The following is a 14,186-nucleotide window of genomic DNA, read 5'->3' as shown; positions in this document are numbered from 1 at the left end:
ACCCAAGGAAGGAATCCTGGGAGTCTGCAATTTATAGTTCTTTGGTCAGAAGTACTAGAAGCCTGAACTTGCAATTGGCTTCAGAACTGGGAGGCAGTTGGGGCGCCTGGGTGGCTCGGTCAATTAAGCATCTGACTTCGACTCAGGTCATGATCTCAAAGTTCGTGAGTTTCAGCCCCACACTGATAGAGAAAAATCTGTTATAAGATGGCTGACAAGACTGATAGGGGAATTCCAGTCCCTGCCTGAAGACTCCCCTTCCGGGTTTTTCTTACTACTGGGTTTTTCTTCCCACCCTGCTTGCCAGGCTAGAACAGACCGAATATTGTCCCCTCTGCTTATGCTCGAGGCTCAGACCTCTGGAGAGTAATCTCCTCTGAGCCCACCAGTATAAAATAAATCTCCTGCCTTCCAAGATCTCCTAGTGTCTCTTGCTTCTTCTGCTTGGTGATCCAGACCAGTTTCTGTAACATGTCAGGCTCTGTGCTGTCAGCTCAGAGCCTGGAGCCTGCTTCGGATTCTGTATTTCCCTCTCTGTCCCGTTACCCCTCCCCCCCCTCCCCCAACTCCGGCTGTCTGTCTCTCTCTCAAAAATAAACATTAAAAAAAATTTTAAAAAGGGGCACCTGGGTGGCTCAGTCAGTTGAGCATCCAACTTCAGCTCAGGTTATGATCTCACCACTTGTGAGTTCAAGCCCTGCGTCGGGCTCTATGCTGACAGCTCAGAGCCTGGAGCCTGCTTCAGATTCTGTGTCTGTCTCTCTCTGCCCCTCTCCCACTCACACTCTGTCTCTCTCTCTCTCTAAAATAAATGAAAACATTAAAAAATTTTTAATAAAAAAAAAAGTGAGAGGCTGTCTTGTAGGGCTGAGCTCTTAACCTGTGGAATCTGACCCTCACTCCACGTAAATAGTGTCAGAATTGAACTGAATTGTAAGACACCCAGCCGGCATCAAAAAATTGGTCAGAATAGGGGAAAAATTCTACACAGTTGGTGTCAGAAATATTGAGGGTAGAGAAAAAATAGTGGAGTTTTTCTTTTAGCAACATACATGAAAATATCTGACCTCTCAAAAGCGTCAAGGGCATAAAAACAAGGAAAGATTGAGAAACTGTCAAAGGGCAAAAAGACATAGAAACGTTATAACAAAATACAATGTAGTATTCTGAATTGGATCCTGAAACAGTAAAAGGACATAAGTAGAAAAACTGGTGAAATCCAAATGAAGTCTGGAGTTCAGTTAACAGCAGTATACCAATGTTAGTTTCTTAGTTTTGACAAAAGTCCAGAATAATGCAAGTAATATTAGCATTAATGAAAAATTAATGACTATATAGGAATTCTCTGTACTTTCTTCTCAACCTTCTATAAATCTAAAGCAATTCCGACATAAAGTTTATTAAAACAAACAAAAAAGGATAAAGTGATCTAGTGATTTCAAGGAAAGCAACTGAAAGTAATTATTGCCAACAATATAAGTCAACCTTTCAAGTCAAACTAAAATTCTGCAAAACCTGTAAATGCCACCATCTGTTTGACAGTTTCCAATAAAATTTTCAGATGAAATCGGTGGTGATATTACTGTAATTGTTAAAAACTGTATAAGAAAATGTTACAACATTGAAATGATCTGCAATATAGTAAACCAGTATCTTCCAAATGATCAATGTGTGATATTATGAAACCACATACAGAGAAAAACATCCAAAGTGCAAGAGAGACCAATGGATTTTAATGTAACAGAGTTATAAAGTTTCAGGTTCCACAATATAACTTACCTTTAAGAAACTACCACTTGATGAGTCTGAATGTACCAAAGAATATCCACAATTATCTGAAAAGGCTATTAAAATGCTCCTCCCTTTACAGTTGTTAAAAAGAAAACCACAGGCCCAAAATGGAGTCACTTAGGCCACTCAATGACTTGACCTAACCTGACTACCGTTTCCACCTGCCCCAGAAACTTAGTATAATTGGTCAGGAATTTTCTGCTCAGCACCAAAGAGGTAATCTGTCACATGGGCCCTCACCATTCCCCTAAAGGAAGATGAAGTAATCTGCATGATAAGACCCCTTAAGGGTCTTTCTTCCCTAAAGAAAGGCAACCAGGCCTAAAACAATCCTTTCTTTTCTTTTGCTAATAACATCTTGACCCACTACTCTCTTTCCTATAAAAACCCTCCATTTTTTTTTTTTTTTTTTTTTTTTTTTTTTTTAATTTTTGGGACAGAGAGAGACAGAGCATGAACGGGGGAGGGGCAGAGAGAGAGGGAGACACAGAATCGGAAACAGGCTCCAGGCTCCGAGCCATCAGCCCAGAGCCGGACGCGGGGCTCAAACTCATGGACCGCGAGATCGTGACCTGGCTGAAGTCGGACGCTTAACCGACTGCGCCACCCAGGCGCCCCAAAACCCTCCATTTTTATACAACTCCTCAGAGTTCCCCTCTACTTGCTGAATGGGATGCTATTCAATTCATAAATCACTTAAATAAAGCCAATTAGATCGGCTGAATTTTGTTTTTTAACACTGTCTCATTATCTGTTTGAAGCCAGATTTCTTCACACATGTAATCTAAAATAACATATAGCAAGAAATTGAAAGCAGCCAGCCTTCTTTATTAAACCAGACTTCGAAGAGATATGAAAAAAATGTAAAATAATGTCACTCTTCCCACTAGTTTTAACATACTTGCAAAACAGAGTTAACATGTTACTTACACTACCATGTAATGACTTTATTATCATTATTTTAAATGAATAAATACTTCATTTCAGTTTTAATTTTGGGTATAAGAACTGATAATCACCTGAAGCAAAAAGTCTTTGAGGTCTTACTAATAACTACAAATCCAAAGGAGTTGTGAAATTAAAACATTTGAGAACTGCCAAGTCAACCACTGAAAATCTAAAACAAAAGTATATGTAATAAACTAATGGAAAGAAAATGGAGTACTAAAAATACTCACTTAATCCAAAAGAAGGCAGGAAAAAAGAAAAAAAGAAACAAAGACCAGATGGAACGATTTGAAAAGAAATAGCAAAATGGTAAATTCAAAAAAGAGTCACATCGATAACGACATTAAATGACATTCATTTATAAAAAGCAAAACTTACCAAACAGTATACAAAAGATTTAAATATATGTTATATAAGAAACCCACTTTAAATATAAAGATCAATAAAAAGAAAAAGGATAGAAAAACAAATATCATGCAAACACTAACTGAAAGCAAGCTGCAGTGGCCAAAGTCAGACAAAAATTTAATAGGTTGATTCAGCAAGAAGACAAAAACAAAGCTTCAAAACACATGGAGCAAAAGGAGAAACGGAGAAGTAGATTATGGTGGAGATTTTATTACTACTGTCTCAGTAATTCATAGAACAAACAAAATCAGCAAAATTATACAGGACTCAAACAACACTATCTTTTTTTTTTTTTTTAATGTTTGTTTATTTTTGAGACAGAGAGCTACACAGCATGAACAGGGGAGGGTCAGAGAGAGAGGGAGACAGAATCTGAAGCAGGCTCCAGGCTCTGAGCTGTTGGGCACAGAGCCCGACACGGGGCTCGAACTCACAGACCGCGAAATCATGACCTGAGCTGAAGTCGGGTGCTTAACCGACTGAGCCACCCAGGCGCCCCTCAAACAACACTATCTTCCAACATGACCTAACTGACATTTATAGAATGCTCCCGCAGCGTCTTCAGAATACACAATCTTCTCAAGTGCACAAGGAATATTCACTAAGACAAGCTATGTCCTGGGCATAAAACAAGTCTCAGTGTGCCTGGGTGGCTCAGTTGGGTTGAGCATCTGACTTCAGCTCAGGTCATGATCTCATGGTTTGCGGTTTCAAGCGCCACATCGGGCTCTGTGCTGACAGCTCAGAGCCTGGAGTCTGCTTCGGATTCTGTGTCTCCTTCTCTGCCCCTCCCCCACTCATACTCTGTCTCTCAAAAATAAACATTGGGGGAAAAAAGTAAAAAAAAAAAAAAAAAACAAGTCTCAAATTGAAAAGGACTGTAACTGCATAATGTATATTTTATGACCATAATGGAATTAAATTAAAAATCATTTATAGAAACTTTTCTGGCAAATTCTGAAAAACCTGAAAATTAAAAAAAACACTTCTAAATAATCATTAGTAAAATAAATAACAGAAAGAGAAAACATTTTAAATGGAATGAAAAATGAAAATAATGAAACCTGTGGAACACAGTTAAAGCAAGGTTAGAATAAAATTTATAGCTTCGGGGCGCCTGGGTGGCTCAGTCGGTTAAGCGTCCGACTTCGGCTCCGGTCGTGATCTCGCAGTCCGCGAGTTCGAGCCCCACGTCAGGCTCTGTCCTGACAGCTCAGAGCCTGGAGCCTGCTTCCGATTCTGTGTCTCCCTCTCTCTCTGACCCTCCCCCGTTCATGCTCTGTCTCTCTCTGTCTCAAAAATAAATAAAGGTTAAAAAAATTAAAAAAAAAAATTTATAGCTTCATACACTTACATCAAAAGGATGAAAGCCCTAAAATCAATGATGCATCTTAAAAAACTAGAGAAAAAGAACTCTAAAGCAAGAGCAAAGAAGTAAACAATGAACAACAGAAATAAATGAAATAAAAAACAGAAAGAAGAGGTAAAAATCTATGAAACTAAAGGTATTTATTTTATTTTAGAGCATGTATGAGCGGGGAGCCGGGGAAGGGGCAGAGGGAGAGAGAGGGAATCTGAAGCAGATTCTAAGGCTCAGTGTGCAGCCCAATGTGCAGCCCAATGAGGGGCTGGACCCCACGACCCTGAGATCATGATATGAGCCAAAATCAAGAGTCAGACACTCAACCGAGCCACCCAGGTGCCTCATTGCTGATTTTTTAAAGTAAATAACTTTATTTTAAATATCTCTGTCCTCCCTCATTCATTCTCTCTCTCTTCCTCTCTCTCTCAAAATAAATAAATATACATTTTTTTAAAAAAATCAGTGCAATTGGAGAGCCTGGGTGGTGGCTCAGTCGGTTAAGCTTCCAACTCCTTGTTTCAGCTTAGGTCATGATCTCACAGTTTCATGAGTTTGAGCCCCACACTAAGCTCTGTGCTGGCAGTGCAAAGCCTGCTTGGGATTCTCTCTCTTCCTCTCTATCTGCCTCTCCCCAGCTTGTGCTGTCTCTGTCTCAAAATAAATAAACTAAAAAGAAAAAAAAAAAATCCATGCAATTGATAAACTTCTGGTAAAACCAGTCAAGAAAAAAGAGAAGACACAAACTACAAAAATCAGAAATGTAAGAGAGAGAATCTCTATTCATATTCATATCACATATCCAGTAAACATTAATAGGATAAGAGAATATGAACAATTTTATTCCAACAAATTCAACAACAGATGAAATGTAAAAATCTCTTGAAAGACATGCACCAAAACTGACTCAAAAAGAAAAACTTCATAGCCCTATATCAATTAAAATTTATATATACATATATATTTTTTAAGTTTATTTATTTAGAGAGAGTGCACATGCGTGCATGAGCAGCAGTGGGGCAGAGAGAGAGGGAGAGAGAATCCCAGTAGGCTCTGGCAGCGTGAAGCCTGCCCAAAATGGGGCTCATTCTCATGAACCATGAGATCATGACCTGAGCCGAAATCAAGAATGGGCCACTTAACTGACTGAGCCACCCAGGTGCCCCTATAAATTTGTATCTAAAAATTTATTCAACAACAACAAACCTTCATGTTTGGTTTATGTCCGTGGTTCTCAACTAGAGTCGACTTTGGCCCCCAGCAAACACTGGCAACATTTAGACACTTCTGGTTGCCACGACTTGGGAGGGGGGGTGGAGTGTGGCTACTGGCATCTAGTGGGTAGAGACTGGAATGGTGGTAAATAGCCTACATTACAGAGGGAAGTCCCCACAACAATTACAAGGCCTAAAATGTCGATAGCACTGAGGTTGAGCAACTTTGCCTTTGATAATTTCACTGGCAAATTCTATCAAACATTTAAGGAAGAAATAACATCAGTTCTGCACAAATTCTTTCATAATAGGGGGGAAAATCATTCTCAACGCATTCAATGATGGCCAGCATTATCTCAAAACCAAATTCAAACAAAGGTGTTAAAAGAAAATTACAGGAGCACCTGGGGGGGCTCAGTTGGTTAAGCATCTGACTTCAGCTCAGGTCATGATCTTGCAGCTCGTGGGTTGGAGCCCCACATCAGCTCTGTACTGACAGCTCAGAGCCTGGAGCCCGCTTCGAATTCTAGGTCTCTCTCTCTCTGCCCCTTCCCCACTTCAGCTCTGTCTGTCTCTCTCTCTCAAAAATAAACATAAAAAAAAATTATAAACCAGTATCTCAAATGAAAATCCATAACAAAATATTAGCAAATTGACTTGTGGTTTCTGGTCCAGCATGTAAGAGGCTTAGAAGCTGCCACTCCATTCTAAAAATAAAAAAGTCAAGCAAACTAAAAAAATTATTGATTTTTCTTAGAGCCATCAGAGAAGTCAGGTCACAGGGCAAAGTGTGACCAAAATATGGAGACAGATAGGTGGATATACAGAAACGTGACAGAAAACCATGAGCAAAAACCTCTGTGGGAACAAATGCCAGGGTTGGAAAACATGAACTATAATTCTATCATTGAAAAATTCCTGGAAGCTCAATGTGGACAGGGCAAGAACTAAAACTCCAAGAGGACCCAATCTCACATACTTTTGTGAGTTTTACCTCTAAAGGAACTCTACCAAGTCCTCACTGTCAATATCAGAGAAAAATGCCCTCAGGCTTCTAGCAGTAGCAGGGGAAAGGAACTATTCTGAAATACTCTAGAGCATCTGTTTTCCTTAACAAGGTCTGTTTTCAGGAGAAACTATCTTACCACAGCCTAACTTACCTAAGGGAAAGGAAACACCCAACTCCAGCCCACTCTGGCCATCCTCTCTCACCTAAGCAGGGACAGATACTAAGACGTACTGGTCAAGTTCACAACCCAAAAACACCAGATCACCAAAAGACTACTAATTAATCTTAAGAGTATAGAACTTTCCCTCCCCAAACCATATTACTATTACATTACTAAAGGTCTATTTACTACAGTTCCTCTTACTCAGAACATTGTGTCCACTGTGCAACAAAAAATTATGAGGCAAAATAAAAGGCAAAAAAACAATTTAAAGAAGCTGAGGCAGCATCAGAACCAGAGTCAGATATAGCAGGAATGTTGGAGGCAGTAGGCAAAGACTTTTTAAATACTATGATTAATATGGTAAAGATATTAATGAAAAAAAGTAGACAACATGCAAGTACAGATGGGCAATGTAAGAGAAGTGGAAACTCTAAGAAAGAATGAAAAAGAAATGCTAGAGATAAAAAAAATTTTTTAAAGCCCTACAACAGAAATGAAGAATGCTTTAAATAGGCTGATAAGTAGATGGGACTCAGCTGAGGAAAGAATCTCTGGGCTTGAGGATTTTGCTTTTTATGTTTATTTATTTTTGAGAGAGAGAGAGACAGAGCACGAGCAGGGGAGGGACAGAGAGAGAGGGAGACACATTATCTGAAGCAGCAAGCTCCAGGCTCTGAGTTGTCAGCACAGAGCCCGATACAGGGCTTGAACTCACAAACCATGAAATCATGACCTGAGCCAAAGTCGGATGCTCAACCGACTGAGCCACCCAAATGCCCCGGGGCCTGAGGATATCTTAATAGAAACTTCCAAAACTGACAAAAAACCAAAAACAAAAACAAAAAAACAAAGACTGGAAAAAACAAACTCAACAGAATATCCAAGGACTACAGAACAACTACAAAAGGTATATAATATATGTATAATGGGAATATCAAAAGAAGAGAGAAGAGAAAAAAGGAGAAGCAATATTTGAAAAAATGATAACTAGGAATTTCCCCAAATTAATGTCAACACCAAACTACAGATCACCAAGCAGAATAAATGCCTAAGAAACTATACACAGGCAGATCATATTTAAACAACAGAAAACCAAACATAAAGAAAAAATCTTTAAAGAATCACTGGGGGGGTGGGGGGAGGAGCCTCTTTCCCTATAAAGAAGGAAAGAATTACATTCGACTTCTTAGAAATCATGCAAGAAGAAAGAAATATTTAAAGTGTTGGAACAAAAAATGCAACGACCTAAATTTTGTATTCTGCTAAATGATCTTTCAAAAGGAAATTAAAGAAATAGAGACATAAAGACTTTTTCAAACAAAAATTAAAGGAATTTGTTATCAATAAGCTCTGTCTTGCAAGAAATGTTAAAAGATGCTCTTTAGAGAGGAGGAAAATGATATAGATCAGAAACTTGTTTGTATACAAAGAAAGGAAGAGCATCAGGAAGGAATATATAATGGTAAAATAAAAATTATTATTTTTAGGGGTGTCTGGATGGCTCAGTTGCGGTTAAGCGTTTGACTTTGGCTCAGGTTGTAATCTCATGGTTGACAGGTTCGAGCCCCACGTTGGGCTCTGTGCTGACAGCTCAGAGCCTGGAGCCTGCTTCGGATTCTGTGTCTCCCTCTCTCACTGCCACTCCCCCGATTGTGCTCTGTGTGTCTCTCTCTCTTAAAAATAAACATTAAAAAATACTATAAAAATTTATTATTTTTATTATTCTTAACTGATCTAACAGATAACAGCTTGTTCAAAATAATGACATATCCAATTACATCTGTATTTATAAATATGTATATTTGTGTGTGTATATACACATACATCTTTAAGTATATATGCTCATATATAAATGAAATGAATTACAGCAAGGATACAAAGGATAGAAGGAGAAGGATTTGATTATATGATAAAGTACTTGGCACTATTTGTGAAATAGTATGTGTTCCTTGAAAATGAACTTGGACTAGCAGGAAATAAAATCATATTGCAAACTCTAGGGAAACCACTAATGAAATTTTTAAAAGATCATCATTGTAGAAAATCTGAAAGAATAGACAATGCCTAGAACTAACAAGAGATTATAGCAAGGTTGTAGGATACAATGAAAGTCAATTGCTTCCCTATGTTCTAGCAATAAAAAAATGGAATTTAAAAATTAAAACACATAAACACATTAGTATCCAAGGAAATGAAATACTTAGGTATAAATCTAATAAAATATGTACAAGATTTACATGGGGAAAATTACAAAACTCTGATGAAAGATATCAAAGAAGAACTAAGTAAATGGGGAGATATGCCATGTTTATAGTTAGGAAGAGTCAGTATTGCCAAGATGTCAATTCTTCCCAAATTTACAGACTGAACACGATCTCACTGAAAATCCTGGCAAGTTATTTTGTGGATATTAACAAAGTGACTCTGAAGTTTATATGTAGAGGCAAAAGACCCAGAATCACAAACTCAGTAATGAAGAAGAATACAGTTGGAAGACTCATACTACCTGCCTTCAAGACTTACAAGAAAGCGACAATAATCAAGATAGTGTGGTATTGACAAGAGAGACAGATCAATGAGACAGAAGAAACAGTCTAGAAATTGTCCCACAAAAATAGTCGACTAATCTTTGATAAAGGAGCAAAGGCAACACAATCAAAGTCTTCTTAACAAACAGTGAATAACTGGATATCCACATGCAAAAAAATGAAATGAATCTCGACATAGACCTTACACTATTCACAAAAAGTAACTTGACATAAATGTAAAACAAAAAGTTATAAAACTCCCTAGAAGGCAGAAGAAAATGTAAATGACTTTAGTCATGGTAATGATTTTTTTTTTGCTATAACACCAAAAGCACAATCCATGAAAGAAATCATTGAGAAGCAAGCTTTATTAAAATGAAAAACTTTTGCTCTGTAAAAGATGATGTAAGAGAATGAGAAGACAAGCCACAAACTGGCAGGAAATACTTGCAAAAGATACCTCTGATAAAGAACAGCATATTTAGCCAAAATAAACAAAAACCTCTTAAAATTTGTCTATTGAGTTGTTCTTATTGTTATAAAATGAACAACCAAATTAAAAAATGGCAAAAGATCTCAAGAGATACCTCACTAAAGAAGATATACAGATAACAAGTAAACATAAGAAAAGATGTTCCATCTCACATGCTACTAGAGAACTGCAAGTTAAAATAACAGTAAGATACCACCGCACACCTACTAGAATGGTCAAAATCCAAAACACCGACAACACCAAATGCTGGTAAGGATGTGGAGCAACAGGAACTCTTACTCACTGCTGATGGGAATGCAAAATGGTATAACCACTTTGGAAGACAGTTTGGCTGTTTATTACAAAACTAAACATAACTCTTACCATATTGATCCAGCAATCGGAAGGAATCCTTGGCATTTACCCAAATGAAATGAAAACTTATACCCGTTAAAAAAAAAAAGAAAAAGAAAAAACCTGCTCATGGATGTTTTACAGCAGCTTTATTCATTACTGCCAAAATTTGGGAGCAACCCAAATGTCCTTCAGTAAGTAAACAAACTATGGTACATCCAGACAATAGATAAATGAACTATGGCACATGCACACAACTGAGTATTATTCAGCACTAAAAAGAAATGAGCTACTGAGCAATGAAAAGACATGAAGGAAACTAAAATGCATATTGCTAAGTGACAGAAGCCAAACTGAAAAGGCTGCATACTGAATGATGCCAATCATACGACATTCTGGAAAAGGAAAACTATGGAGACAATAAAAAGATAATTGGTTGCCAAGGGGTTGGGGTGCTGGTTAGGATGAACAGGCAGAGCAGAGAGGATTTAGGGCAGTGAAAATATTCCATATGCTACTATAATGTCATTATACATCTGTCAAAACCCATAGAACATACAACACCAAGAGTACACCCTAATGTAAACTATAACTTTGGGTGATTATGATGGGTCAGTGTAGAGTCACTGAATGTAACAAATGTACCACACTGTGGTACAGGATGTCAACAGAGGGAGAGGTTGTGCACGTGTCTGGACCGGACATATATAGGAACTCTCTGTACTTTCTGCTCAATTTTGCTATGAATCCAAAACTATTCAAAAAGTAGTTTATCAATTTAAGAAATACATATGTAAACCAAACCCAGCAATACACCAAATGGGTAACAACTGTGGCTAATTGGGAGTTTATCCCAGGAATAAGTTGGTTTAATAATCAAAAAACTTTTTCAACTCAGTAAGAAAAATGTCCAAAACAGACTGCATCAGAACTCTGCCTCGTCTTGATGAATGAAAAAACTAAATAGCTAGTGCCATCAGGTACTTGAGAGACATAAATTCAAATCTCTCAAGGATGATACCACCTTAGCCTTCAAATTGTTTTTTACATACAGTGTTTCAAATATTATATCCAGGACCCAAGCAAAGGTAACTAAGCACACACAGAGATAAAACAGCATCTGACAAAAACTAGCAGAAATGATTTTCAATACAAACAGACCTATAGAACTTCCAGACACTGGAGTTATCAGACACAGGCTATGAAACAACTATACTTACTATGTTTAAGGAGATAAAGGCCAAGCTTGAAATTTCAGCAGGGAACTGTAAACTGTAAAAAGTGATATAGCAGATTTGAAAAGGAACCAACCAGAAACACAAGAAATGAAAAACACAAATCTGACATTAGGAACTCAATGTATGGGGCTATATTCTTGGTACATTCTCTAGGTAATCCACTGTATTTAGGAACCAGAATCATAGACTATTAAAATAAATCTTAAAGCCCTTGTTTGCCAACTCACTCTTTTCTAATTTAGCTTCTATAATGCCTCCAGAATTACTTTCCTAATATATAAGTTTGATGTCTCAGTACCTTATTTAAAATTATTTTGGATAAAACCCAACTCTCTAATCTTGTGGCTAATCACCTTTCACAATCTACCCTATATCCTGGATATACTAGCCTATTAACAAGTCTTGTGCATTCCTGCTTGCTCATTCAATTTCCTCTTTCTAGAATGGCTTTCCCCATCTTGTCTACCTACTACACTTCAGAACACAATTCCTAGGTCATCCCTGAGCAAAATTAATTACTCTTTCATATATACTCTTCATACTTTGTTCACAACTCTACTACAGCACTCAACATCATTAAAATTACAGAGGAAGCTTTGCCTCCTCCCACCCCCACAGTTATACTGGAATAATTTAAAGGCTAGGACTCATATTTACTTCTATCCCAAGAGCCTAAACCATACCTATTGTATTATACACAGTCAATGTAAGTCAAATAAATTATATATGTATTGAAATAAAAGCCAATTTCAGAGAAGAATCTAGAACCAGTTCAAGAATTTTGTTCTTCAATTTCTGCTAGAGAAAATGCTTAGAGTTTGCTAACATGAGGTCACATGGTGAGAGCTGGCAGCAGAATAGTATTCTGCTACACTCTAATGCCTTGGGCTCTGTAGCTAAAGGGTTCTACCAGAAGGAAGGTGTACTAGGATGGAAATGTGAGAAAAGATCAGACTATGGGTTCAAAGGGAGGGTGGCAGGAGTCTCTGAATAGCTTCTTAAAGAAGAAAAATACTGGAACTGGGGAGAAGAAAGAATAAAATAGGAGCTTCTCTTCCAAAGACAACATGAAAACCAAAACAGCCTGACACATAAACTGATTTGACTTTGAGTTTCAGTAGACAGTGAGAACACCTCTCCTAAAGGAGTTAATGTTAAAACTGCATCGCCAAATAAGCCCTCATGTTTCAGTATGCTGTGAACAGTTTATAGACAGCCAAAATAATGCTTTAGAAATGGAAGTAACTCCCCATGTGGACATCTCTACATGTGCACCCAAGATAAAGAGGCTCTCTCACACAACAACTTGATCCAAGAGCTAGGGAAACCATCATGCATGCAGTAAAGAGGATAAAGCCAATTATTATGCCTTTGCGGATTCTAAATTTTATTCCAGAAGCTGTGAATTAGCAGAAATAAAATCTGCCCCATAATTCAAGCTTAAATGAAACCTTGGGGTAATACATTTCATTGCCCTTTTGCATACAGGAATGCCTCAGTAAACTTTATTTTGGTAGTTATTAGCACAATTTTGTTTAGTCTAATTTGATGCCTAACATAATATACAATTCTGACATAAAGACAGAATGAGTATAACTTTTAATATAACTTTGATGTTCAAACTGTACTTCTGGAATCAAATAACAGGTAGTCAGTATTTACAGACTGTAACCTCTTCCCAAGTCTATTTCTCTGATAATAGAAAAAAAATTTTCCCCAAATCCTACCCTATTCAATTTGTGAGAACTTACTGCTTTTATTCTTTTAATTTTCTTTAACTAACATAAGCTTCTCTCTTAGGGCTTATGCTTTTCTCCTCTCCAAGAAGCAGAGGCTGAGCTATTATGAATTCCTCTCTCAATTTTCAGACCATACAAATTAGCTTTTATAAAATCAATTTATTCACACATAAAAAAGACCTAATAATTTATCATTAACGATAAAATAAAGAATATATGCAGCTGGAAAGGTAGTTATTCACTACCTTCTCAAGGTGACATTACATTAGGTAAATAAAGGTGAAAATAAAACACAAGGGTGTAACAATTTTAAGGATTTTTCAAAAATAAATTCTGCATATAGTCCAGTTCCTCTACAATTTAACCACAAAGGAGATAGGTACTTTATGAACTACTCAAATTAAACACCAAAGGTATCTATGTTTAAGCATAATTAAACCCAACAAATTGTTTTCAAATATTCTAATGCTATACACACCAATAAAATTATTAACCAGAATATTAAGCTCTAACACTTTCACAATGTTATATATTTAAGTACTGCTCACAAAGCTCACATATTCTAGTCCTTTCCATAATGTTATTGTTCCTGCAGTAAAACGTTTCAAAGGCAAAGGTTGAACTGAGGAGAGTAACCTATTCTTTTAGACTTTCAGATGCTCAGATTAAGAAATCCGTTAGTGTCTTAAAACCTTTTTCCCTGACCTGTCAAAAGTTATATAAAAGTGATTCAACCATCCAACTAAAACTTCACTCAGAAAAAGACATAAGTGATGAAAAACTAGAATCATCATCTAAATACTACAATCTTATTTTCTCCTTAAAGATGCCAATATAAAAGTGTCTAGCAACAAAAGGTCACTTTCTACTAAAATAGTGTCAGTTTGACATAAATGGGGTATATTCAATCTACTATGCAATCATGTTACAATTATACATAACATGGCTCATTTGTAATCATT

General features: G+C 37.0%; 1 protein-coding gene across 6 annotated transcripts in view; it reads right to left on the bottom strand.

The window, feature by feature from the left end:
• TBC1D12 (TBC1 domain family member 12) overlaps window positions 1-14,186 on the bottom strand; it is a 98,232-nt gene that overhangs the window by 47,097 nt on the left and 36,949 nt on the right. Inside the window, exon 1 of one of the 6 annotated variants that reach the window (XM_015536659.2) lies at window positions 11,468-11,514. The exons of the other annotated variants lie outside the window; for them this stretch is intronic. The gene's annotated coding sequence lies outside the window, so the exon portion shown is untranslated. Of the gene's footprint in view, window positions 1-11,467; window positions 11,515-14,186 lie in introns of those variants that run through there. 6 annotated transcript variants of the gene reach the window in all.

The sequence above is a fragment of the Panthera tigris genome, chromosome D2, assembly GCF_018350195.1.
Source record: "Panthera tigris isolate Pti1 chromosome D2, P.tigris_Pti1_mat1.1, whole genome shotgun sequence".
NCBI lineage: Eukaryota > Metazoa > Chordata > Mammalia > Carnivora > Felidae > Panthera > Panthera tigris.
This window is presented reverse-complemented; position numbering and strand designations above follow the sequence as displayed.